General features: G+C 39.8%; 1 protein-coding gene across 3 annotated transcripts in view; it reads left to right on the plus strand.

The window, feature by feature from the left end:
• Positions 1 to 25,259, plus strand: part of DCLK1 (doublecortin like kinase 1) — a 257,750-nt gene that overhangs the window by 99,928 nt on the left and 132,563 nt on the right. The window lies entirely within an intron of this gene.

Consider the following 25,259-nt stretch of genomic DNA (forward strand, 5'->3'; position numbering starts at 1 on the left):
ATGGTTCAAGTTTTGAAGCCACTGAAAAACCCTAGGCTAGTTTAGGGCTTTATTTGAGCAAAACAATAAACTCCATATGTACTATGTTTAAGGTGTCAGTAAATTGTGATTTAGTAGAATAATAAATCCTATTATTATGTATATTATAATATATAAAATAAATTTTATTAATCTTTTATTAATAGAATAATCAGTAGATTAATCAATAATCAAAACTCAACCTGTGATGCATGTAGTTGTGATAATGTAGAGGAAACATTAAGATGCTGTTGCTGTTCTCTCTAAATACACATGAACTCACATTTATATTATCCTTTCATCCCCCTGCCTTTGTAAACTCACTGTGACTTACATCAGAAGAATAGTCTGCAAAACTTACTGAAGAAAGTAGAGTAGAGCTGTCCTGTTGCTTCAAAAAATCTTTTGAAACATTGGTAACATTCCAGATAAAATGATAAACGCTTTCCTTCTTAGTCAACCACAAGTCAGTCCTGACAGTAAGATCCAGATGAGTAATCAGTGGAAAATGTTACCAAACCTGAAATCATCCAGAAAGATCTTGGCCTTAGCATCCTCTTGTGCTTTTGAACAGCGATCTTTCACCCTATTGTCCCTTTCTATCTCACTCCTTGTCCTTCTTGTTCCTGTCCTTTACTCCATCCCAGTTCTGCACCCCTCAGCGCTGTGCTCCAGCCACTTGTACAGGCAAAAGCAATTCCTGATATTTGCTCTGGTTAGTGATGCCAATTTAGCAACATGCCTTTGAGAATCTATCCGAATGCTCTGTGGTGCAGAACAAACTGGCAAATACGTACGGAAAAGAAAAGGAGGAAACCTGGCCTGTGTCACAGGCTCCTGTTTTCTCTGATGGAGGAAAAGGGAGAAGATGAGAGGAGAGGTATCTGTGTGCCATACGTTTAAATGGCTGCAGGCAGGGCTGAAGCTCTGACAGTGCAGGACAGTTGCTGGAAGGCAGCAGACAGTAGGACAGCAGCCCTGCTTTGAGCTTGTGGGTTGACTGTGGTTCTGTAAAGGAGATGAGAATCAGGTGGGGGCGGGCAAAAGGACTTATGCTTGATGAAGGAAAAATGCTGTCTAAATTAAATGAGATTGTAGAAAGGGACTGTAGATTCTGCATGTTGAGCTTAAGTGTTTGAGCCTGATTGCTTATCAGGACATTGCAATCCTAAGATTAAAAAAAAAAAAAAAGAGAGAAAAAAGCATAATTTCTCTCTCTTGTGGTATGATTACCTTCAATTCAGTGATAAGATGACTTTGCTTTGAATGAGTTAAGCTACTAACTCAACCCCTGTGGCTCTCCTCCTTCCTTTTACCCTGTGGCAGCAGAGAGCATCCTCACAGACAGTTGCTGTTTTCCTGCTGAGCTCCTCTAGTGTGAGCAGGCATGGACTGCTATACAAAACACAGGTCTGGTCATGGAGAAAGGAAGAGTTGGAGGGGTTTTAGTTGTCTCATCTCTGCATGATTCAAACTCTTTGGTTGATGGTGCACAGACTTCAGGTTTTTGTTGTAGCAAATGGGGAAGGAGATAATGCAAAGATTATTGGGCATTCATTGAGGCTGCAACACAATGGGGAAAATGACTGCAAATGGCTGAAGGGTTAAGTATTAAATCTAGGCTTCCAGTGTAGTTTGGATAATTGTTTGAACTATTTACTGTGAACTTCCTCACCCATTCCTGTTCTCTGCACCCCATCTTCATAATGGCCTCAAGTTGCGCCAGGGAAGGTTTGGACTAGATATTAGGAAGCATTTCTTTACAGAACGGGTTGTTGGGCGTTGGAATGGGCTGCCCAGGGAGGTGGTGGAGTCCCCATCCCTGGAGCTGTTTAAGAGTAGGGTCGACATAGCGCTGAGGGATCTGGTGTAGTTGGGAACTGTCAATGTTAGGTTAATGGTTGGACTGGATGATCTTCAAGGTCTTTTCCAACCTAGATGATTCTGTGATTCTGATTCATTCTTGTCATCTGGCCATCCATAAGATACCATGGCCATCCTTCTCCTCATGCCAGGCAACCAGAGCTCACATTTTGTTGCAGTAAGGAAGCAGTGGCCATGGTGTGCTGTCTGCCTTACAGGTATCCAACTGGAGGGCCTCTCCTTAACCGTGGCTTCTGAATTTTCCTTCCAGTGTGCCTTGAAGGAGACTGGAGTTTAAGTTGTGTCTCTGCATTTTAAATATGTAACGTTGGATAGGTATCCTTTTTTGAGTTTTGTACATATTTGGCTTTTTTTAAAAAACAAAACAAAATTACCTGAATGACTGTATATTAAATAGCCATTTTTTTTCTTCTCTGTGTGCGATGCTGAGTCCTACTGCTATTAATAGTTCATGTATAAATGCATTAATGCGTTAGAACCACTATTTGTTTAATACTCTTAAAGTCACTTCAGAGACATTGCAGGGGTTATACCCATTTTACAGAGGAAACGGAAACATGGAGAGATGCAATACGGTGTCTCACGTATTTTCTGATTCTGGGTAGCCAGAACAGTGTGTCTGTATCCAGGCTCCCTATGCAGCCCTTTTCAACAGTCCCTTAACAGCACAGCTTCATTGTGTTTAGCAGCCTCAGCCGCAACACCCTCTTTTTCCCCTGCAGTGTCATTTTGTTCAATACATACCTGCTAACTTTTCTGCCAAATGAAGGAGGATCCTACAGATAACAGCTTTCTTCATTTTCCTTTTCCAAAGGACACCTGCTCGGGGAATGAGGTAGTGTATGATCATGTAATTAAAGACTATATACTGTCCGTTCCCCACTAGGGGACTATGGGGAGCGTGGCAGCCACAGCCCCTGGCTCCCATTCTAATGCCGCAGTAGCATCTGGTGGTTGGAGCAGCAATTACACATGCAAAAATGGGGCTTTTCTCTTTCTTGTGCCATAGAGCTGGGAGGGGCACATGCTTGTTAATGTTGCTTTGTGCTTTCTGGGGCTAAAAATTGGCCTATGGAGGCAGAGCATTAGAAAAAGAGATTGTCTGGTTATAATATGCTTCTATAGGATGCACATTTGAATAACGCACACCCACCTTAAAATCTGAGCAAATTGGAGTTTTCACAGGGAGAGAAATGATGCTTTTCTTTGACCTTGATGTAGTCCCTGCTCCAGAGAATGGAGGGGCTAAATATTCTGTATAAAGCACTTGAGTTGTTTGAGTTTTATCCTAGCTGATAACAGAGAAATGGCTGAATAGCTGCTGCTGTTTTCTGGGACTGACACTGGTGTGAAAAATGTCAAATGGTTTAAGAACTCAACATGATCATCAAGGATGTTGATACATAATACTATCTATACATAGTGCAGCCAGCTCTACACAGGCATAAATTCTCCCTTCTGCAGAGAAGAAATTAGGAGAAGCAGGTTTCATGTGACAAAAATGAGATCTCTTTCAGAAGAGAAGTAGTAATTTAAAATCTAAGTGATTCTTCCTTGCAGTGGTGCTTTGTCTGTTCTGGTTACAGTTCATCATCAAGCAGGTTGTAAACTGCAAAGAATATATGTATGTTCTGAAAATGCCCAGTGAGCTGCTTAGCCATGGAGCTTGACTTCAAAGCTGACAAAACACTGTGGTCAAAAGCTGTGTGCTTGGCCCAACTTATGCCTGGTGAGAATGGACTGTGTGAATGAGGGCTTGTGATTGCACTTACGGGAATGTCATAGACTCTGAGTTTCTCTCCCCTGGCTCTCCATAGGGCTTCTTCCACCATGAGATGGCAAGACAGTTTCAAGTCTGGTCCTTTGAGGGGCTTCAGAACTAACAGTACCATAGATAGCCCTGACCTTCCCATCCTGTTGCCACTTCTTCCACAATTTTTCAGCTGAGAGATCCTGAGTCCTTTACTTGCCAGCAGGTTGTGGGGGATCACCCCAAGTATTCAAGTTGGGAGTGAAAGCAGAAAAGTAGATAAGCTGCACTAATGTGGTCACTAGGTAGAAGCATAGGGGAAGAAATGCTGCAGTGTGGTTCTGCAAATGAGTAGTTCCTAGTTTCAGTATGTTTCTCCTGTTTTTATAAGTTTGGAAGGATCTTCGCAAAGTCATAGTTGAGCCTCTCACTTTTTCTGCCAAGCAGACATTGGTAGAAGGCTTTGGTTGCAATGCCCCATAGTTTTGATGGTGCTGCACACTGAGTTTGACTTCAGACTGTGGGAGGATGACTTCCCAGCGGTGTGACACAGCTTCTCTGGGCTGTCATCTGCCTTGTTAGGCCGTGTTGTATAGACACTTGCTGCTTTCTGTTAACTGTGCTTGGCTGAAGTGGGAGGAATAAGCCTATTTCTCCCCATGCAGTCTGACTTCAGCTTGAGTAAATCAGAGTTCCTATGCTTGAAATGCTGTTTTCTGCCCTAGTATCGCAGTACTGTACAACTTAACAATAAAAACTGTGTTCTGTGGACCTTAGTTACTTCCTAATAGGAAAAGGGATAATGTTAGTGCAAACTTTTTTTGAAGATCATGTGTTCTTGCTTTAATATCATGTCCTTGAACACAAGCCAAGTAGTTTTCAGTGATAAACTTTTCATATCTTATTCTAGGTTTAAAGCAGAAGATGTAGGTTCTTCTTCAGTGCTCAAGAAAAATTAACTTCCTTCTCTGCATTATGCTTTTACTGAACTCTCTCCAAACTCAGGACACTTTGTAAATGTGCAAAAAAATATACCTGTTTTGTGACACATTGACTAAACTGAAACAAATCATGTGGTGGCTTCTGGAAGGTCAGACTAAAATTGAACTTGGAACAGAACCTATAAGAGTGCATTCGTAGGCCTAGGGGTTAAATCTATATAGCCCAAATGCTACAGGGGTATGAACCTTTATTCCCTTTTAGGACTCAGTACATTAATTAGTTTGTTATGGCTGCTAATTATCCCTTCCTGAATCTAAGTTTCCAGTCCTGGATGGGCTGTGATTTTCAAACTTTGCTGTCACCTCAGAAATAGTCAGTTATATAAATGTATGTCTTCTTGTTTTCCCATGGACATAATTTAAACTTGCAGATTTTTTTTATGCTGTAAGGTATGTAAAAAAGTAGTAAATATAGGATTATGTTCATTAAATGAATTGGAAGCTGCAGATTTCAAAGGGTCAAGTGTATTGTGCATGACAGCATCCAATTGAAAATAATACTAGAGGAAGCTGTCAGACAGCAAGACTTCCTTCTGCACCAGGTGAAGTGGGCTGGCTGCAGTGACTTTCCTGCTGAAGGACTGGGTATGCTCGTTTATTAGTGGATTCGGGCTGTCTTGTGCTGTCTGCCTGCAGTTACTTCTCCATATCCTGTTGGAGAAGGTAAAGGCTGTAGCAGGAAACAGTGACAGTGACAGGCACACAGTGACAGGTTTATATAAATGCATGAGAGAGCAAGCAAAGAGAAATTATAGGTTAAATAAGTATTTGCAAATATAACACTTAATCACACTGTCTTTCAGAAGATCCAATGTACTCTATAGCAGGTTCATAGCAGTCATTTTTTAGCTCCAGTAAATATCATGAAAAGTATGTCTTTTGTGTGTTTATCTTAGGAAGTTACAAAAAAGTACTCCATGACATTTTATCTGGAACACAGTGTTCTACGCTGGGGTTCCTTGGTTTTCTTCTCAAGGAAAAAGAGTGCGTGTTTCACTCCATTGGTCATATAGCTCGATGCTGGAATCCTGACACTGCTGTGGTGAAAGGTTTCCATGGCTTTGTCTATCTGCCTGTTGCTTTTATTTCCTCAGAAAGTTACAATTTGTGCTTGTGTGTGAGAACATGCTGTCGTGGTTATTATGGATCTGTGCTCAGAGGCAAATGAAGAGCATGATGAAGACAGAGCTTTTCTCATTTCCTGCTAAATAAGAAAAGAGTTAGATCTGAGAGACAAATCCATTTTCTGACAGCCTGTGTCCCAAATGTCTCACTTCAAACCTTAGGCAGCTCCAGACCTTAACTACTGTGAATTGCAATAATGGACAGATTAAATTGCAACTTCTATTTTGAGTTCAGAATAGAAAAGCTCCCTAAATTAAATTTGGTGGATCAAATCCTCAGAGGTTGCAAAGGCTGGGCAGTGGTTTCCTCTTCTCCCCTTCTCCCCCATCCTCATCTGTGACAAAAAAAGACCCTGGCAAGTTTGTGTTTCTGCAGAAAAGGTCATTTAGGAGACGTGCTACTCCGTGTGAGGCAACCTGCACAGGAAGAGCTCAGTGCTTTGTCTAGACTGTCTGCATATTTCTTGCCATGAATAAGAGTTGGCCTTTATTGCTTGCTTCATCTCATCCCTATGTTATGCTTGCGTAAAGCCTCATCTGCGAGATAGGAAGAGACTTTATGGTGATGGCTGTTTGTGCAGTGGAGCATGTGGTTGTTCCAGGTTCATGTAATCTGAGAAAGTAAGTAAGATAGTAGTAGTATGAAAATGGCATGTAGGGTTAGTGGGAAAAATGAGCTACTGCTCATTGTCCCCTTTCCATATAACAAAGTAATCTCTGTTCATTATTTCTTGTTACCCTTTGACCTCTTGTCACACTGGTAATAAGCCTATTATGTGAATGAAATGTGTTCTGTAAACTCAGGTCAGTTCTTAATGGACAATAATTCAAATGATGAGACACGTAATTGGTTATAACTTACTCTAATTGACATGCTTTTCCCAAGACAACTCCAGTGCTCAGACAGCAGGAGCATGGATGTTATTAACCAGGACGAGTGTGAAGGACGTCCCACTTTTATATGTCCTGTTTTGTTTCCCTGGATCAGATGCATGATAACTTTCATCTGGACAAAATGTCTTTTAGATCATGTACATAGAAACACCTTCAACCTCAAAATCAGCCAGAAAATTCCTTCCTACCTTAATTATATTAAATTTGAATGCTGTTGCAGGCAATGACAGATAATAAGCAGGCAGTAAAAATTAGGTGGCACTGCAGTGCATGTGTCTGCTGTGTCTTTCAAGCATTGGTCACTTCTTCCAAAGAGGCTAGTCTTAGGCCAGCATTTAAGAAAGAGTATTTTATTTTCTTTGAATTACCAAAAATTTGAAGGCCTCAAATCTGAAAGGGCAGAAGATAGAATGTTTCTTTCAGAAGGTGCTACTTGTAGCAATAACAGTGCAGTGACTTTTTTCCTCCTTCTAGCCCGGGAGTAGAAGACTGAAAAAATGTTTTCAGATGATGGACTGCACTGATATTGTATGTTAACATAATTTCCCATCTTAAAATTGTACTGCCTTTAATTTATTTAAATAGAAGAATAAATATTTCTCTAAGTTGAGCAGACAAAAGTAGACATTTACTCCTGCAGAGTGGAAAGCTCTCATGAGCTTTAAAGTCCTTTTTTAAAAAATAACTGCAGCAACTACGAAGGTTTTTGGTTATGGAAAGACTGAAAATATTTTCTCCTTCTCTTTCTTAGACTCCCTCAGAGGTGCCAACGACTACAATCACCTGTCAGCCAATGATAAAAGAAAGATGTTTTCTTAATGGGAATCAGATACTGGTTTCATACACAGGAACAGTCAAAAAGCACAAAATTTTACATGTTCCTATTAAGCTATTAAGTCAAATTGTTGATGATTTATATTTGTGCCTGTTCATGAGTTTCTGAAAAGCATTTAGTTTCATTCTTACAGTGTGAAAAAGTTGAATGTCACCTACTGGTTTTTCCTCCTGAAAGTCCCCTTCCTGCCTGAATATTTAAAATATGTCTTAATTTCCACACTTTATGTAGGCACACTATTAATTGAGGGGAAAGTTTTTGTAGGCCTTTAGGACAGTTTCTAGGATCACTGTTTTAATCCCAGGCTGTTTTGTTCATTTTGTATGATGGCAAATGCACTTTCTTCTACACTGTATGCACAGATTTTAATCTGCTGTAATGCTCTGGGTTTCAGCCATTTCCTTATTGCAAATGAATAATGAATAAGCTGTGGTTTGAAAGCTAATGGTTCAAGATGAAATCAGAAGCTCATTGCAACATGGATGATATTCATTTGTCATCTCCATGGAAACATCTATTTATCAAGACACTGCAGCTAAGACTGTAACAAGAAAGTAAGCAATTGCTGGAATGCTGGGGTTTTGCTGAGAAGCAGATTTAGCAAACAAATGATCACATATAGGATTACACAGGAGTTCAGCGTTATTTTTGAAATTGGATTTTTTCTTAAAAATACATAAATCTTTTGCCTCAAAGGATATAGATTTTGTTGTGCTTTGAAAAGTTGAAAAATACCAGTAGAATGAGGAACAAGAAGTGTAGATACCCTGGAAGTTCTCTCCCATTCTCACCTGTTGTGGTCCATGTGCCTGAGAGCATGTGGTAGTTTCAGAGCTACAGAGTTACATGGTCCCCTTGCATCCAAACATGGCAGCATGGCCCCCTGCAGATAATATGCCAACTATAAATTTAACTGCATTTAACAGTGCTGCTTAGCAACAGGCAAAATGTTACATAAATTTGTGATAGAACAAACTTCAAAGTTCTCTTTAACTGAGTTTGGGTTCAATCCTTTATTTCTGTTAGCGGGAAACAGGGGCTTGTGGAAGAGGCACAAAGGTACAGTAGGTGTCATTCCTCAGGACCGGACTCACCATTTCTTCTCTCAAACAGATTATTCTTTTCTCATTTCAATAGCTATAATAGTGCAAGCCCCCATCTTGAAACACTGTTTAATATGTCATTCCATAACAAGCTTGAGTTTTTGGGTTTATGGATGTAATGCAGTGGACTCAATACTGTTTTAGTACTCTTAAGACAGCTTTAATTGTGTGCCAGGAGGTAAGCTCAGAGCTTGAGAGGCAACAGAAGGAGCATTGAAGGCTTTTTTTTAAACTTTTATTTATGTCATGTTTCTTCTTTTTGAAGCAGGAAAAGGTTTCCCGAGCTGGTGCTACTCTCTCCCAGGAATGCCACATGCCCTCGCTGAGGCAGGTGATGCAGGAGGGAAAACAGCCTGTTTTTTCTCCCCAGAGTTTCCACAGCCAGATTAAATAGTTACCCCTCTTCCTCAGGAACAGGGTCAGGGATAGTTTGGCTTCTGGGAGTGAGGTTAATGAAGACAGATAGGTTTGTCATTTGATGTCCAGGTAAAGTTGGTGAGGAAAATGTTCACAGGGCATAGGCAAAACTGAGAGGGATTGGTGGTAGTGAGGTTTGTCTCCTGTAAATTATGGACACACAATTCACACAATCTGTTCTGTTATTTATTTCTCTTCCACTTGCATTTATGAAAGTGACTTATACTGAGGTTGGGTTTTTATTTTTTTGCTTTTTTAAGGGAATGAGCTATTTTGGAGCATGCTCATAGCCCCCCTGTCAGGGGTTTTTGCTTCTAAACCTATATAAATTCTGCTTATTATCCTTTACAATTAGTTTCAAAAATCAGTTTGAAAAAAAAAATCAGAAATTTCAACTTGATTTTGCAGAATATTTACCATGTATGTGTCAGTTCCACAAATGAAGCATGCATTTACTTCCAGTGCGTTAGCAGTCCTTGTGACATAGGGAAGCATTTTTATGTTGATACAAATAGTGCAATTTACTGGTAACACAAGGTATGTATGATAGTATGTACACCTGAATCGATGGCCTCTAGCCATGCTGATGATGTTCTCCTGTAGTGCCTCTTGTCCCATGTTACTATAGAGATGGAAAATGCTTCAGTAGGACCTGATCGTTAGCTCCAATTGTCAAACATGTAGCCTCTCCTCTTACTTCCCAAGGGCAAAATATTCTTTCACTGTCCGAGAGTGAAAAACAAGAGTTGAAGAGTAAGCAGAGAGACAACAGGGTGGGAATAAGGCAACCGAGGCAGTGGGTATTAGCAGAGAAAAGAGCGAGAGAGTGATGGCATAAGAAAGTGAACTGAAGGAAAAAAATCACAAAATCAGAGTGGCTGAGGCTGGAAGGGACCTCCAGAGGTCATCTGGTCCAACGCCTCTGCTCAGGCAGGGTGACCTAGAGCAGGCTGCCCAGGACGTGTCCAGATGGCTTCTGAGTGTCGCTGAGGATGGAGGCTCTACAACCTCCCTGGGCAACCTGTGCCAGTGCTCAGTCACCCTCACGTTAAAATCTGTTTCCCGACGTTCAGAAGAAGTGGGAGAAAGTGTGAAAAACAAATTTCACACTATGAGCACTAGCTTGGGTGATTGCTCATAGGCGAGCATAGCTTTAAGAAGAGCTGAGTTCATGCATCTGAAGTGTTAGAAAGGGAGAAGGGCTTTCTCCTGGGTAGAAGCAATAGATTTCTCACCCTTTCAAAACCAGAATTCACTAGTTTTGAAGTTCTGCAATAAAAGCTCCCTTGAGGATGGAGTAGAGTTCGTTTATGATCCTTTTTCCCCCCTTTATTTCTCCATTTATGTGCTATTTTTCCTCTTAAGCCTCTCTGGATATAAAGATGCCGAGTACGAAGCTGTCTCTTTGCTAGAGAGTGTACAAAAGTAAAGTAAACCAAACCCAGCGGGTGCTCGGCTCTGCCCGCGGAAGGTGGGCGAGGAGCGGGCTGTGGCGCGGGGGAGCGGCGGGGCGGCGGCGGGGCAGGGGCGGGGCGGCGGCGGGCAGCGGCGGGGCAGCGGCCGGGGCTCGGCGGAGCCGCAGCTCCCCCGTGTGTGCAAGCGGGAGGTGGCAGCGGCGCCCGGGGGCTCCGCTCCGCTCCGCTCCGCTCCGCTCTGCTCCGGGCCGGCCGAGCGGCCGCCTCCGTTCCTCTCCAGCCTTTCTTGTACGGTACATCAGTGCGCCTGCGTTTTCTGAGAGTGCTGTCAACAGGCATCACTGCTTTCAAATAAATATTCAAATTTAAGAACGCTAACTTTTAACGTTAAATAAACTCATGATAAACTCATGATAAACCAAGCGAGTTTGTCATCTGTGGCTGAGCCTGAGTATGCAGAGCATTTGAAGTCTGCACTGATAATTAAAATTGAATGAAGACCTCTGGAGCCACTTCAGATGGACAAGGAACTATTTAGTCTCATTTAAAAGCAGTATTCAGTTCTCTGAATATTCAGGGCTGGTTAGGAGGGAAGGCAAGGCCTGCCATTAGGATGATGTCTCTTTCTCAAGAGTGAATTCATTCTGAAGTGGCCACTAATGAACTCAGTAAGGTAGATAATAATCTTTGTACAGGAAATATTTTAAAAGATGCCCCAGATAGTGATTTAGAGCTTTATGTTCTTCCGAGCCTTCAGGTTGGTTGAGTCATTGTGCCATTCCAAACAGTGGGTAGTTTTTCCCCTCTTGAATATTTTTCCACCAGCTTTTGGGTCACTTGAAAGAAATTAATACATTACTTGCATGATCAAGTTTCTATTTGCAGAGGCAAGTTCTAATCTTGTCTGGAGGATCTTTAGATATATCTTATGAATCTCTATTAGTGCTCCTTTCTTTTCCATTGCTGTGTCTCTATGTTGTCCCTCTCCTGCATTAATTTGCAGGTTTAGGAAGCTTTGAGACAATTAGGGATGCCCAGTGAGTGTATTTATTAAGGTTAACTAGTAGGCCTGTTTTTTACTGAGACTAAATTAGTACACTGTCAGCAGTGAGGAACCTCTTGAAGGCAATTCAAAGTGCTGAAAGTGTTGCTCCTGCTCTGAACCACCTCTTTAAAACTCTGTCTCCTTCCATCAAAGAACTTTCTGTCCATGAAGTTAACTTTTGGGAATACATTCCCTCTGTGTATAATAGCAGGAGAAAAGAAATACAATTTATTATAACTTAGTTTTAAAGGAATATTAATACTTATGCTATGTCCAAATCATATATTGCCAAGTAAAAAGACCTATAAAACACCTATCCGAGTCCTAACATTGGCCTGATAAAGACGCATCACTGGTGGTGCTAAAGTTTCTGGCTCCTACTAAGAGCTTATTCTGGGTCCTTGTAGGTTATTTCTATACCAAGTTACCTCTCTGAAGCAGACAAAAGGAATTTTGTATTCTTTCAGGTTCATTTTTATTATAAGAAGGGAAAACATGCCCACAGCCTCTTGGCTTCTGCAAAAAAGGGTTATACTAAAGGCTAACCATCTTGAAGAAAAGTCAAAGTAACTACCTCTATAAAAATGCAAAGTGATAGAAAGAAGTATCTTGGGGATTGAAAGAGTTAACTTGATTTCAAATGATGGGGAAAGCTCAAGTAAGGGTGTATGTTTGAGGTATTTTTGGCTAAGCGAGTCTGTTGCCTGTTATAAATTTGCTAGAAAACTGTAATTACGTAGTTAATACAAAACAAATGCATCTCATACATTGCTGCCTAATATACATTGCAAAGAGTTACTATGCCGAGTGCCCTTGAACAGTTATGCACTTGGCAGAGCACTGCAAGCATGGTTGTGAAACTCTGATTTTTCTGTGTTCATGTTCCCCTTTTTCAGGGTTTCCTTTAAGTGACAAAAAGAGTTAAAGTTTGGATTCAAATATCAAGTTGTTACTGCAGTATCTCTTAAGAAAGAAAAGCATCTCATATTTTTTCTGAAGCATTACCTGTGCTTGCTGAAAGTAATTAACAACAATTCCAAACTAATGAAGCCAGTTGGAGTAATTGGAGCCTTGCCATTAATATAAGTGAGAGTGCTTTTCCCCTGTCTCATACCTAATGCTTGTGAATATCGTTCAAGGACTCCTTGAAGAGTCCCAGGACTAAGACTGGCTCATAATTATTTCCATCCCCATCAGAGTGTGTCACCATCTGTGAGCTGTGTAGTCAGTTCCTTCTTGCTGCTTTTGTCTGACTTGATAATTATTTTTTTTTTTAATTCTGCACAAATGATCCAGCTTTGACAGTTAGTGTATCCACAGCTCCATCTTTGCTCTAAGGTGGTCAAGCTACTTGCCTTTTCCCCTTTTTGCTTCTGAACTGGCAACCCTGTTCTTTCAGTTCCTTGATTAACAAAAAAAAAGCCCCCCAAACCCAACAGCAACAAAACCGTATGCAAGCACAGGAGAGAGATTCAGACTATGACATTTCACAGACATACCTAAAATTAGGAGACATCACCAGTTTGGACAAACCTTCATGTGTTTTTTTTTCTTATAGGCCAGACATTTTGTGGTTCATTATGTTGGCAGTTACAAATTGTATCCTGGGATCTTTAGATCTGTTGATATTGATGCACATGGGATGTGTAGAGAAACGTATATGGTTTTAACTCAGTTTCCTGAGTCATTCTGGATGCAAACACTGAACGTGGGTGCAGTGCGAAGATCAGCTGTCCTTCTGGGGATCTGGCCCTTTGTGCTGCAGAAAAGTGTCAGTGAGTGAAATGGAAATTCAGAAATGCAGCAGGGCATTGTCACAGGTGAAATTGCTTTGGGTGCAAGTTTCCCTTCCCAACATGGTGCTGTTTTCTGTTATTGTAGCTTTCTCTCTCGAAGTTATCTGCGCCTAGCAGCCTTCTGAATCACAAATGCACTAAATTCTTCTTCGTTTTGTAGCCTGACTTCTTTCATGTTTCTTTATCGCATCATTCCCTAAAAGGTGCAGGATCTCAAAAGTAAAGGATTTTTAGCTGAACGCTGTTAGGTTTGAGTTCATAATAGGTAGTAGAATCAGAACATAGATGATACAAGTCGAAATATTGTAAAGTTGTGTAAGGAACAGCCGAAGTGCTGTATGGTTTGATGGACTTCTGGCCCTCCCATTAAAGTTCTTTGGCCCCAGATGAAGTTATTTGGGGCTGCAGTGCCTGAGCAGAGATTGCTTCATCTTTTTGATTTCATTTGGTTTTTGAGTCCGTTTTCTTCAAATGCATGTTAAATTGCATATTATTTCCAGGCGCATCTGGCAAATATTTTTGGTACGACTATTGCATGTAAGTGATGCACTGCCAGCAGAGATGTGCATCTGCATCAGGGTGTCAGTTTGATATATCTTATTATGTCAAAAAGAATCAAAACACTTCCAAATTCCTTTGGCAGTTATTACATCTCCACATGTTTCCTCTAAGCTCTGCTACAGCTTAAAATAAGTCACACTAAAGGTGCACAGATGAGGATGAACTTTCTAATAATTAAGCATGAATGCAATGCTCTTCGCTTGTGGAATCTATAAATATGCAGCTGTCAGGTCAGTGATGAATGCAAGAGGTTTTTATGGCAGCCAAAATTTTCCTTTACATTTTCTTAGGCAACAAGTATATTTTAACAATATTGGTATTGGTACCAGTATTTTCTAATAATTTTAATCTTAAAATTAAAAACTCTGGATATCTATTATTAATAAAAAGTACCTCCTTTCACAGTTTACAGCTGAGATTAAGATTACAGTTTAAATATTAAAATTTTTTTTCTAGCAAAATAGAAGGGATTTTGAAAGAATTGTTTTATGTGTCATTGTGCTAGAACTTTCTGATGTGCTTGAGAAAGCTCCTCTTCACTTTCCATTGCTATGTTAATTTATTCTGTGTTTTGCTGGCCTGGATTTATTTGATACTTTAACTGACTGCATCTTTTTGTTTAGGTATCTCTTAGCAGGTTTCTTTTTAATTCTCAAATCTTTGAGTAGTCAGTTGTGACTCTACCACTGCTTGTAAAATACTTTTTCCAAGTGTCAAATCTGAGTTTTTTGCTTGCTTTCTTTGATGACAGCTCTATTCCTGATGGTTCGTGTCATATTCATGGATTTGTAAACTCTATTCATTTTTTACTTACTAGATTTAGTAATGTCCCAGAACTCGCTGTACTGAAAGATTCACAAGCAATAGTCTGCATTTCAGTAAGAATCGTTTACATGAGAAAGCAATCTCCAGGTTCAGTGTACTTCAGAAAACTTAACGGTTGTAATCAGCCTGCCTGCGTAGTGGAGACACTGTTCTGACCGAGGTGTCTCTTCCACAGAGCTGGGCTTAAAATTCCAGATTTTTGTGATTATTGCTTGTGTCTGCTCTTTCTCCATCGTTAAGCTTTTGAACTCTTTCACATTGTAAATTTTTGTAAGTTAGATTCTCTCTGCACATTTCCTAGCTTTACTGCTCTGTCCTAAGGAACCAAAGCCCAGTGAAAACAGCTTTCCAGTTACGAGAATCACTTCACCAGAGTCCAGTTATGGATTGCACATGTAGACCCTATTTACGTTGCTTAGTAATTTTTCTGACGACACAGTCTTTGTTAATGGAATTACCTTGAATTTATAGCACTTACTAGCAAGACAAATTCTCTGATTAATTTCCCAATAAATGCTCTTGGGGAAGTATATAATTTGAACAGTGGCTTTGCTAGATAGATACTTATATATTAATTTTAATGTTTATTTAACATGCTCTCTATCCATCTTGTTAACATCTGTTGTAATAATGGAAACTATTGCCAAATAGTTTCAAGAGTGATGGTGATGAGACAGCATGCATCTGAATGTCTGTTTGGATTGGACTTTAGATTTATTGTCCATATTCTGCTCTTAGAAGAAAGAGAATCTCTCAATTTTCACTTTTCTTGAGCAGAAAGAGTTGAATCATTTGATCTGGTTATTGAAAGGATTACTATTATTGTTCAGCCCAACTGACCCTCTGGAATTTGAGGAAGGTGTTTAGCCATTTGAGGTTTTGCATTTTCTGCTATTTTATTGCCCTTATCGTTACATGAAATGCTACATTATCAGCATACTTGTGTTGTTTTTGTACTGGTTCCAGCTGCAGTGTGCAACGACTTGTTGAAACCTTGACATCTGTTTTCCCTTTTCCTCCTTTTTTTTTTAGAAGTCAACCATGTCGCTCTTTTTCAGTGTTGCATGCTGAGCCTTAACTAAGCATGTGTATCTAGCCAGAAGGCATCATACATCTCAGTTACATTCCAGACAGTATACGATGGAGTGCTGTCCCGCATACTTTTTATTAATGATTATGCCTGAAAGAAATGCAGTTTACAGCATTATCACCAGAGTCCACCATTAGTCAGTAAGCTAACATGAGAACATTGTGACATGGACATTAAGGTGATGCCTGCATTGTAGTACTGGGATTTTGGAATTAAAATGCTTTCAAAGAAGGAAAGATACGTTTCCCATCTCTAAGTGTATTTGGGTAGCTATATGTTATTGCACAGTCCATCTGCTACTTGAATCACTGGTTGAAATCTGGTGCTGCTGCAGGCATGAGGTATGATATGTTCAGTTCAGATATTAGTAACTCTTCCAAATTCCATGTTTCTACCTGCTTCTGCAGTGCACGCTCTCTCACAAGAACAAGAAAGCCAGAAATATTCCCACATTTGACAAAGACATACTGTGAGGCAGGTTGCTCTGAATCCAAAGACCGGTCCAAATGAAAGGAAATCTTTGGTTTTAGGGGGCTTTCCAGAAACTGCCTCCTTGAATGCCACCGGGTGGACCTGATGACATGGTAGTCTCTAACTTGGATGCTTTCATAATGGTGTGTAGACTATAACTTTGACCTTTTCGTGTATTAGTCAGTGATGTATATAATACAATTTCTGTTATACAGAAATTTGCAGTATCTAAAGCAAAATTACAAATTGAAGATTTCCATCTGGATTTGGATCCAGACAACTAGTAAATTTTATTCAGACCAATTCCCAGATAAGTGGTGTCTTCTGCAGTCTCCAGGAGAAGACTCTGTGATCTCCCAGGGTCTGAAAAAGCGATTGCAGCTTGCTGCCACAATTTGCAGCTGGGAAGGTAGAGAGCAGCATCTGGCCAGCCAAGTAGAGCAGGACCCAGCTCATAGCTTCCTGCTGAGCAGAATTTTGCAAAAATAAGAAAACCTCTAGAAAAATACGTAGTGGACTGTGGTGAAAAGTGAATCCAGTGCTTCTGCTCTCAGAGTTAATTTAAGGACTCATACTTGTCTTATAGCATGTGTTTGATAAATGTCTTAATTGAAAACAGAAATAATGGTATTGTACACTTTCAGGTAAAATGAGGAGAGAGCCTTTGGTTGAAAAATTGTATTGAATTCAAAGAATGATTGTGATCAGAACATTTTACTGATCTGCAAGTATTTGGAAAAAGCACATTTTGAGAAAAATTGATCATGTGCTCCTTATTTTTGAGATTTATGAATGAAATCCAAGTTTGCAAGATTTTTGGGGAAACACATTAACACTACTTCAGAAATGGCAGACCCACTAACTGCCTTAGGGGGAAATGAGCCAATATAATGCATTTATTAAACACAGTGAGCATGACTGAGTACAGTGTTTAATTTCATCAGCACTGGAGGCTTACCCTAAAAAATATTTTTATTTGTACTTTAAAAAGACATTTCCTTCTTGTCTCCAAACCTGTAATTATAATTTGCAGAAACTGGCACCTGACTACATTTTTCTTTTGAATTAATTCATTTTACCTAGCTGGTCTCTGCCCCCTCATTTACCTGCTCTAAGCAACTAGAAGTATAGGATTAAATCATCAGCTACAATTTGTCATGAAATATGAACAATGAAAATTCCTGATTGATTGTTCTGGCTTATTTTAGAAACTTTACACACAGACGTGCGAATGTATTCCAGTGCTCTGCTGTTGATTGCAAACATAACAAAGCTGTGGATTTTAATTTTTTAATACATCTGGCATGGTATTCTAAAAAGTAATATTATCCCAACCAATTAAAAAAATAGCATTTTCACTTGTAACATGATTGATGATTGAAAACCCACTTGGGTTTTCTACTACGTGGCCTTCAAATCATAGGTTTTTAGTTCGTAAGAGGTTTTGTCATACAAAGGCCTTCTTCAGCCAACAAGCTCTCAAGTATCACTGCTTTTTGAAGAATACACTGACAAGTGCTTAAGATCATTTAAGAGACTGCTCTGAAACCAGCAGCTTTTGTTCAAGTCCAGTTGCAGGAACGCGATGATTTGAATGGCAAATAAGTAAAAGTAAACACCATCTTGATACAGAGGATATTAGCCATACTAGTGTAAGTGGATGAACAAGCTTCCTTAGGATTCCTCATTCATTAGATCATGGGCAACATATTCTGTGCCTAATTTTTCTATTCCTGAGTCTTTAATGGTAGAATTCAGTAAAAATCATGAAATAAATAGCTCACAAGGGCATGGTACTGCATTTATTTTTTTTTTCAGCAACAGACAGCTTGTATAGTTGCATAAATTGTTTCCCTTGAAGATACACATTCTGAAATTCAGATACATTTCAACAGAAGTCCACAGAGTTGTGTGAGATAGTATAATGGGTTTCCTGGTAATGTTGCAAATGTTTCTGTTTTGTTTGCCTAGTCTTTGAAACTATTTTAGTATCTCTGACAAGGGTTTACTCAAACACCTAATATCAAAAAAAAATTATTTTGTTTAGTGATCAGAATAAAGTAGTAATATTAGAGTAATATTAATTTCCTGGTGCTTAGCATTATACGAATACACTATTTAGTCTTAAAATAATTGCTACCTGTTTGGACAAAAATACAGGAGGCCTGCTGGATTCTGCACTTTGTGTGTCTGACCACTAAATGGTGGTGTTGTATTGCAGCTGAAAAAGGAAAATACATGAATATGGCAGAGAGAAAAAAAAAGTCCAGATGTAGTTGAACTCTGCCATCAAAGTCTCAAGTGTTTTTCCACTGGCCCATTAATTACATCTTCTGCTGTTAAATCAGCCATTCTCTCAATGTTTGATTGTTCTGAGAAACCATCCTCTGTTTAACACTGATTTATTTTAAATGTGTGAGGAGTTTTTTCCTCTCTGTCCCTCTGTGAGCTTTGTTCTGCTGTTTGAATTGTCCATGACAAGCATGCTGATCTGTTGTGCAATTGCCATGGGATTAACAGGAGCATATTTTACGGTGACTAGCAGGATTCTGTTTCCTTTGATGCAAAAGAAGACTGTAGCTGATGTGGCGAAGTGATTCATTATTTAGGTGGAATGTTTAGCTGGCCTATGTTTGACTTTTATGAGCAAGATTGTCAGGAGTCTGGGACTGTGAAGTTATCTCTCTCTTAATTGTGGTGTAAGAATATGCATCGTGTATTTGACGGGGAAAAAGAATGCTTGGAGATGTGCTTGTGACAGATGGACATCCCACTTCTTAATCCAGCTGGACCTCTGAACCTGAAGGTTCACTTTCCTGTTTCTTTGCCAAAAACATTGCTTAGAAATTGCTGCAGTTTTTATATTGCTCATAAGTATGCCTTTCTGCTTACTTGCTTGAATAATCTGATAATTCAGCTTTATCTTTTGTGTTCTTTATTAAAAAAACCTTCATTATAATCAAAATATTAATTTAAATATAATGATAAATAATACTATGAATAATAATACATTTATTTTTGAGATAACATCTGTGGTGTTGGCTTTCCCTGTATGCGGGAGTAGTTCTGACTTGTGCTGCAGCGTACAGATACATGGCCAGCTGCTGCTCTCAGTAGGTGTTACTGAGCAGAGCTGCTGGGGTAAGAAAGCATGCCTCTATCCTTTCTCAGGACGAATACAAGAGGCAATAATAATGCCTGATCCTGCTTTCTGTATCACCCTGGGGCAGACAGTAGAGGACTTTTGCCTTACAGCTGCTTTTGCCTTGCTTTATGCTCTAGCAGCCTCCTGTCTTCCAGGAATATGCAACGGGCCGCGTGTTGGACCACAAAACACTAGGATACAGCTCTGATTCAGAACCTGGAGCCAATGTCTGTCTTTTTCTTGACTCTTTGGGGGAGTTGGATCAAGCATTGTGTGACTTGTTGTATGCAAGTCATTGCCTGTTTGTCATTGTGATTCACTAGACACTTTACAGTAGTTTAAGGAGTAGCCAATGCCGCAAGGTACTTCCAGTCAATATATAGGATATACCTGGCTGGAAATGCAATTCTCATTTTGTAGGAAATGCCAAACAATAAAAATTTTTAAGCCACAAAAGAAACAGAGTTAAAACTTGCTATTCAGAATTTTTAAACTATTTGTAGTCCTGGGATGTTGCTTTGGAGTTGAGCAAGATATGGGACCTTGAGTATCCATATAAACAAGTACCAGTGTGATGTTCTTAATGTGATGCTCTCCTTTGTCAGTTCATCTCATGCCTTATTGGCAACCAAATAAACATAAAATATAAAGAGAAAATGTACAAAACACAATGAAAAACTATTGCTTGCTATGTAAACTGTCCAGGTTTCCCTGATCTAAGTTGTGTATGATAGTCATTCTCAAAACAGATATTGCATAAATAAAAGTGGCTCTGAAGAAACTCTACTGAGAGTTGTGTTTTTCTGTAGATAACATGAACCTGCAATGCACTCCAGTTTTGCAAGGGCAAAAGCTCATGCTTCACTGGTCTTCAACCGTTAGAGGGTTGGGTGAAGCTCGTAAAAGTGTTCACCTCACATCTGATAACTGCAAGATCTGAAATACTCCTCTGAAATGCCTACTCTTAGTTGCCACAAGGCAGGAGCTGGATAGTTAAAAGTAAAAGATGTATACTGGCTTAAGGTTTCCATAATAGTAGCAAAGTATTTGAGACCCCTTTTATATACAGAGTTAAGGGGTGAAGTATTATCCTAAATTTAGGATGTAAAGAGAAAGAGGAACACAATAAGATTATGGACTTGGGAAGCCAGTAGTTTTACAGCTTGTAGTGTAGTCTCTGAAGTTAGAACTATAGAAGCTGTAGAGTTTCCTGATGGCTGTAATCAAGGACATAGTACAGAATAAGAGGAAGGAGCCAAAGACTAAGCCACTCCAGAAATGAAAGAGTAGTTTGAAACTGCAAAGAAATGCATTGACTTCAGTCTTTGTGAGCAGGAGAATAACTAAATACGGCACCATGAAAACCAGAAGGGAGGTTTCTGCAGAAATTGTGTGGCTCTGTTAAATTGGAGTTAAACTGAGAATGAGCGAAAAGCATTTCAGAAGGAGGCTGCTGTTGAATTTGCAAATGCTGTCCTTAGTGGATTGATGGAGAGATTGTAAAGAGCCACAACTTAATGCCTGTGGTGCTCTTTGGAGGATGCTGAAGAGGAGAATGTGGGAGGAAAATTACATTGTGTTGCTAGAGTATTGTAGCCAGGGTATGGAATTAATGAAAAGAGTGTGCTCAAAGAATTCGTATGTAGGAGAGAAAATGGAGTCTGGTAGAAAGGCAATGGGAGTTGCCTTGGGCAAGATATATTGTTGTGGTGTGTGGTGTAGAGGGCTGAGTCTAGAAGAGAGACTGAAGTGAGAGGGCAACAGTAGTGTTTGAAGTTAGAGGTGGGTGCGAGAACAGGCATCAGCGTTAGAGACTTTCAGAAGTAAGAGGTGCAGAGGGAAATGAAATTTTAGTTCACTGAAGGATTTGAATAGTGGAGTGAGGGGATGAAATAAGCAATGAGCTGGCTAGAAAACTGTAGAGCAGCAAGTTTGTATTTGATTCAGGTAATGAAAAAGTAGGTGAAAGGAGGAGATGCCCACTCTAGGCTTGATGATGCTGTCTCCACGTTTCCTCTTTCCCACGTGAATGTGTGGTATCTTGCTCCAAACTAACTAGTCAGCGCAATTGTACAATGGTGCAGCTGCCTAAGTAAGGTAACATTTGAGGAGTCATTTTTGGGTGTGGATAAGAGCCATGTTCTCACTGCTTTTATCTTGTCTGCCATGAAACAATTTTTGACAGAAGTTTGAACAGGCCATGTTAGTGGTTCCCACAGAGAAACCTTTCATGAAACTGAATACTAGTGCTTGTCAGCATTGCATTCATGCCTAAGCCCATGGGTTCCCTGTTGGGAAATATCCCCTGCTCTCCTCAAATTCTGTAATAAAGCAGCCTGTTTGCTAAATTAGTTTTAATCTAACAGAGAAATTGTTCAGGTCTCACCTCATGTTTCAGGCCAAGGTATAGCAGTTTCAGTGTATTAGAACTGCCAAGTTTCTCTTGTCTTTATCTGAACTTTAGAGGATTAATTTGGAAGTTTTTAAAAAGATCTGTCACAAATTAAACACATTCCTCAAAAAGGTGGTGATGGCACAGTTGCAAAACCTAGGATCTTAATTTAGATTGATTTTCTTTTATGCATGTCATCATTTAGTGCAACATAGAAAAACAAAACAGAGGATATTAAGATTAGTATATAAAGCATAGTGTGGAAAGGTTTTCTTGTCCTTATGTGAAAAGCCCTTACTGACCAAGACAGAAATATATATTTTAACTCATGAAAACAGATACTTCGTTCCTAGTGATTTATTTTCCAAGTCTTAGCTGGATAAAGATCATGAAGGCTCAGACATGTATAACACAGAATGGATGTTGGTGAATACACAAACTGTAGAATTAGACTGATACTGTATCTTCAACAATTAAAAAAGTAGAGCAACCTCAGTATTAGTGGCAGAAAGAACAAAACGAAGAGTAGTCAGTCCTGAGTCGGTGCTAATCAACAGGCAGCTGAGGCAGAAGGTGTTCATGGGGTGAAGCATGACTCCCCGGGGCACAAGGGTGCTGGCTTGCTTCCCATCTGCTCCTGTGAGGCAGCAGGAGAGCAAGATATTTTTGCTGTGTTTGAGTATGAAAATTTATGTTTTAACTATGATGGTGTCTTGTGTTCATCTGATTTGGGGGACACACATACTTGTTTCAGAGGCATTAATCTGCAATGTGGCCTCACAAGCCAGTTGGTAAAAACTAGGTTCAGCCAGTTTGAACCCCTACAGTAACATCTCTTCATTTACAGAAACCCCTACGGTAACATCTCCTCTTCATTTACAGAGGGCACTCTTGTAATGAGAATTTCTTGATAAAATGCTCTTCTTCACTGAAAAGTGCTCACAGCTTGATGATGCAGTTGTCACCATGGAGATTCCACTCTGACAGAAAAGAATGAATTAGGTGTCGTTCAACTTCAGAAATGTGTAGCAGATACCTCCCAATGCCTTTGGATAAGCTACCACCTGAGGAGACAACTTGGACTAGAAGCTGAGAAAGGAAGTATATATATGCTGATGATAAGTTATATTTTTTGTAGATGATCAGCACAGGAAAGACATGGATCTGTTGGAGTGGGTCCAGAGGAGGGCCACAAAGATAATCAGGGGGGTGGAACACCTCTCCTATGAAGAAAAGCTTGAGAGAGTTGGGGTCCGGCTCCAGGCAGAATTACTGTGGCCTTTTGGTACTTTAAAGGGGGTCTACAAGGAAGAAGAGGACAAACTTCTTAGCAGGGCCTGTTGCAGTAGTACAAGAGGTAACTGTTTTAAACTAAAAGAGAGTAGGTTTAGACTAAGTATAAGGAAGACATTTTTTACAGTGAGGGTGGTGAAACACTGGAATGAGTTGCCCAGAGAGGTGGTAGATGCCCCATCCCTGGAAATATTCAAGGTCAGGTTGGACGAGGCTCTAAGCAACCTGATCTAGTTGGAGGTCCCTGCTCATTGCAGGGGGCTTGGACTAGATGACCTTTAAAGGTCCCTTCCAACCCAAACTATTTGATGATTCTATGATTTATAAGCTCTTAGGAAAATCCATAGCTGTCACAAGACTTCTTACTGACTGCCAGTGGTAGATGGCAGTGAAATCAGTTCAGGATCTAATCTGAGATGTTCCTCCATGAAGCAACAGGCAAAGTGTGGGGAAATGGATAAGTACTGCAGAGGTGGTGGTTAGTGGAAAATATAGTTTGATTGAGAAAAACAGAGGGAAAATATCAATAAAGATCAATTCATATCTTAAAGCAAGGAGGGGCTTTGTTTTGTTGGAAAAATCAGTCAGAGGGAAAAAAGAAGAGAGAAGTAGTAGAACAGAAGTATAGCGAGCTTCTTTAACATATGAAGAACTAAAGAGACCTGCCTAGGAATTAAACATTAAGGCTGAGTGAACCAAAAGTAGCAGGAAAATGAAAAACAGTTCCGTAATTAAACTTGACACAAAATTAATGAGTCAGAGTCCTAAAATCATGAGTCATGTAAACACTGAGGTTTTTCCAAGGATAAAGTTTTTTTTTAAATGTCTTTTTCACCATCAGGGAAATGATAATCAAAACTCAACATGAGATTGTTTCAGGTTCAAAAAGGCTACTTTAAAATAGTTTTTAAACTTCCCAGCTGGCTGGCTACAGGATGAAGTCTAGAAGGTACTTGCCACTGACTCTCTGCCTGCCTCCTCCTTTGGGCTGCTCTTTCCCCACCAGCACTCCGTGTGTGCTCCTGCCTTGCAGCCCACGTCTCCTCCTTTCTTAATGCCTCATGTTTTCCTTTTGTCATCTTTAATTTCTCTTTTTCTTTTTAGAAAAGCCCTATATCCACTTATCATTTGAGTTCTTAAAAACTTCTGCCTCTTTTTTGTTTTACCACCTCATTTCTTTGTCCTCACTTTTCTTTCCAGCTCTTCAACAGCCCTGATGCCCGAGGGCACCCCAGCTGGAGGTTTTCTCATTGCTCATTCAAAATAGCTTTCATTTTTGAGTCTAATTAAGTCGTTGTTACTAAAAGAAAACAAACACACAGAACACCCCCCCTCCTTCTTTTCTGTCAAAGAACCCAGCATTATGAAAACTGTAATGAAAACGTGAGAGTTAGTAATCCTGGTGGTGGTGGTATACTGTGCTGGTGTTGTGAGCTATTCCTGAATGCAGAGGAAAATGTGAGTTTCTGATTATTTTTTATTTAAAAATTTCAGAGTTGGTATTAACTTGATACGTGGTCAATTTTAAAACAATAGGAAAGTATTCCATTTGCTGTGACTGACATATGCAAAGAATTTTGTTCTGGGTTGTTTTGTGCATGTGTTTGTTTTAAAACATGAATTCAAAAAGGTCCCTGATCCCACTTTAGCTAGAATACAACAATTATAAAACGTGATTTCATCTGTAGCTTTCAGTTCATGCTTTTAGAGAAAGGATTGATTCTGTCCCTCCCTCCTTCCCTCCCTCTTCTCCCTCTCCCTCTCTTCCCCTTGCGTTTCTCTCTCTTTTCCCTCCATTCCCCCTTCCTTCCCTCTCTCCCTCTGCACCTCCACACCACTATCAACTGCTCTTTCTCACTTGTAAGAGAATAAAACCAGGTAATGGCTCTACAAGCTGCTATTCTTACTCTCTGGTCATCTGTGCTCCAAAACCTAAGGCATAATTTCTCACATCTTTTGTAGATATAAGAAAGAGGGTCTTCATAACAATGTTACCAACTTCAAAGAGGTGAATATTGAGAGCTTAAATGTTTTGGGCCAGACAAGGGAAAACAAAAGGCTCCGCAACAGTTAGGAGATTTCTCATTGGTTCCAGGTACTTGTCTGTTTAAAAAAAGAAAGAAAAATGAAGGTAATTTTTAAGGTGCATATAGTGTCTGTGCTATAGTGCAAAGTCAGTCCTGAGGCTGGGCTGGAAGCC

This window comes from Strix uralensis, chromosome 2 (genome assembly GCF_047716275.1).
Source record: "Strix uralensis isolate ZFMK-TIS-50842 chromosome 2, bStrUra1, whole genome shotgun sequence".
NCBI classification, from domain to species: domain Eukaryota; kingdom Metazoa; phylum Chordata; class Aves; order Strigiformes; family Strigidae; genus Strix; species Strix uralensis.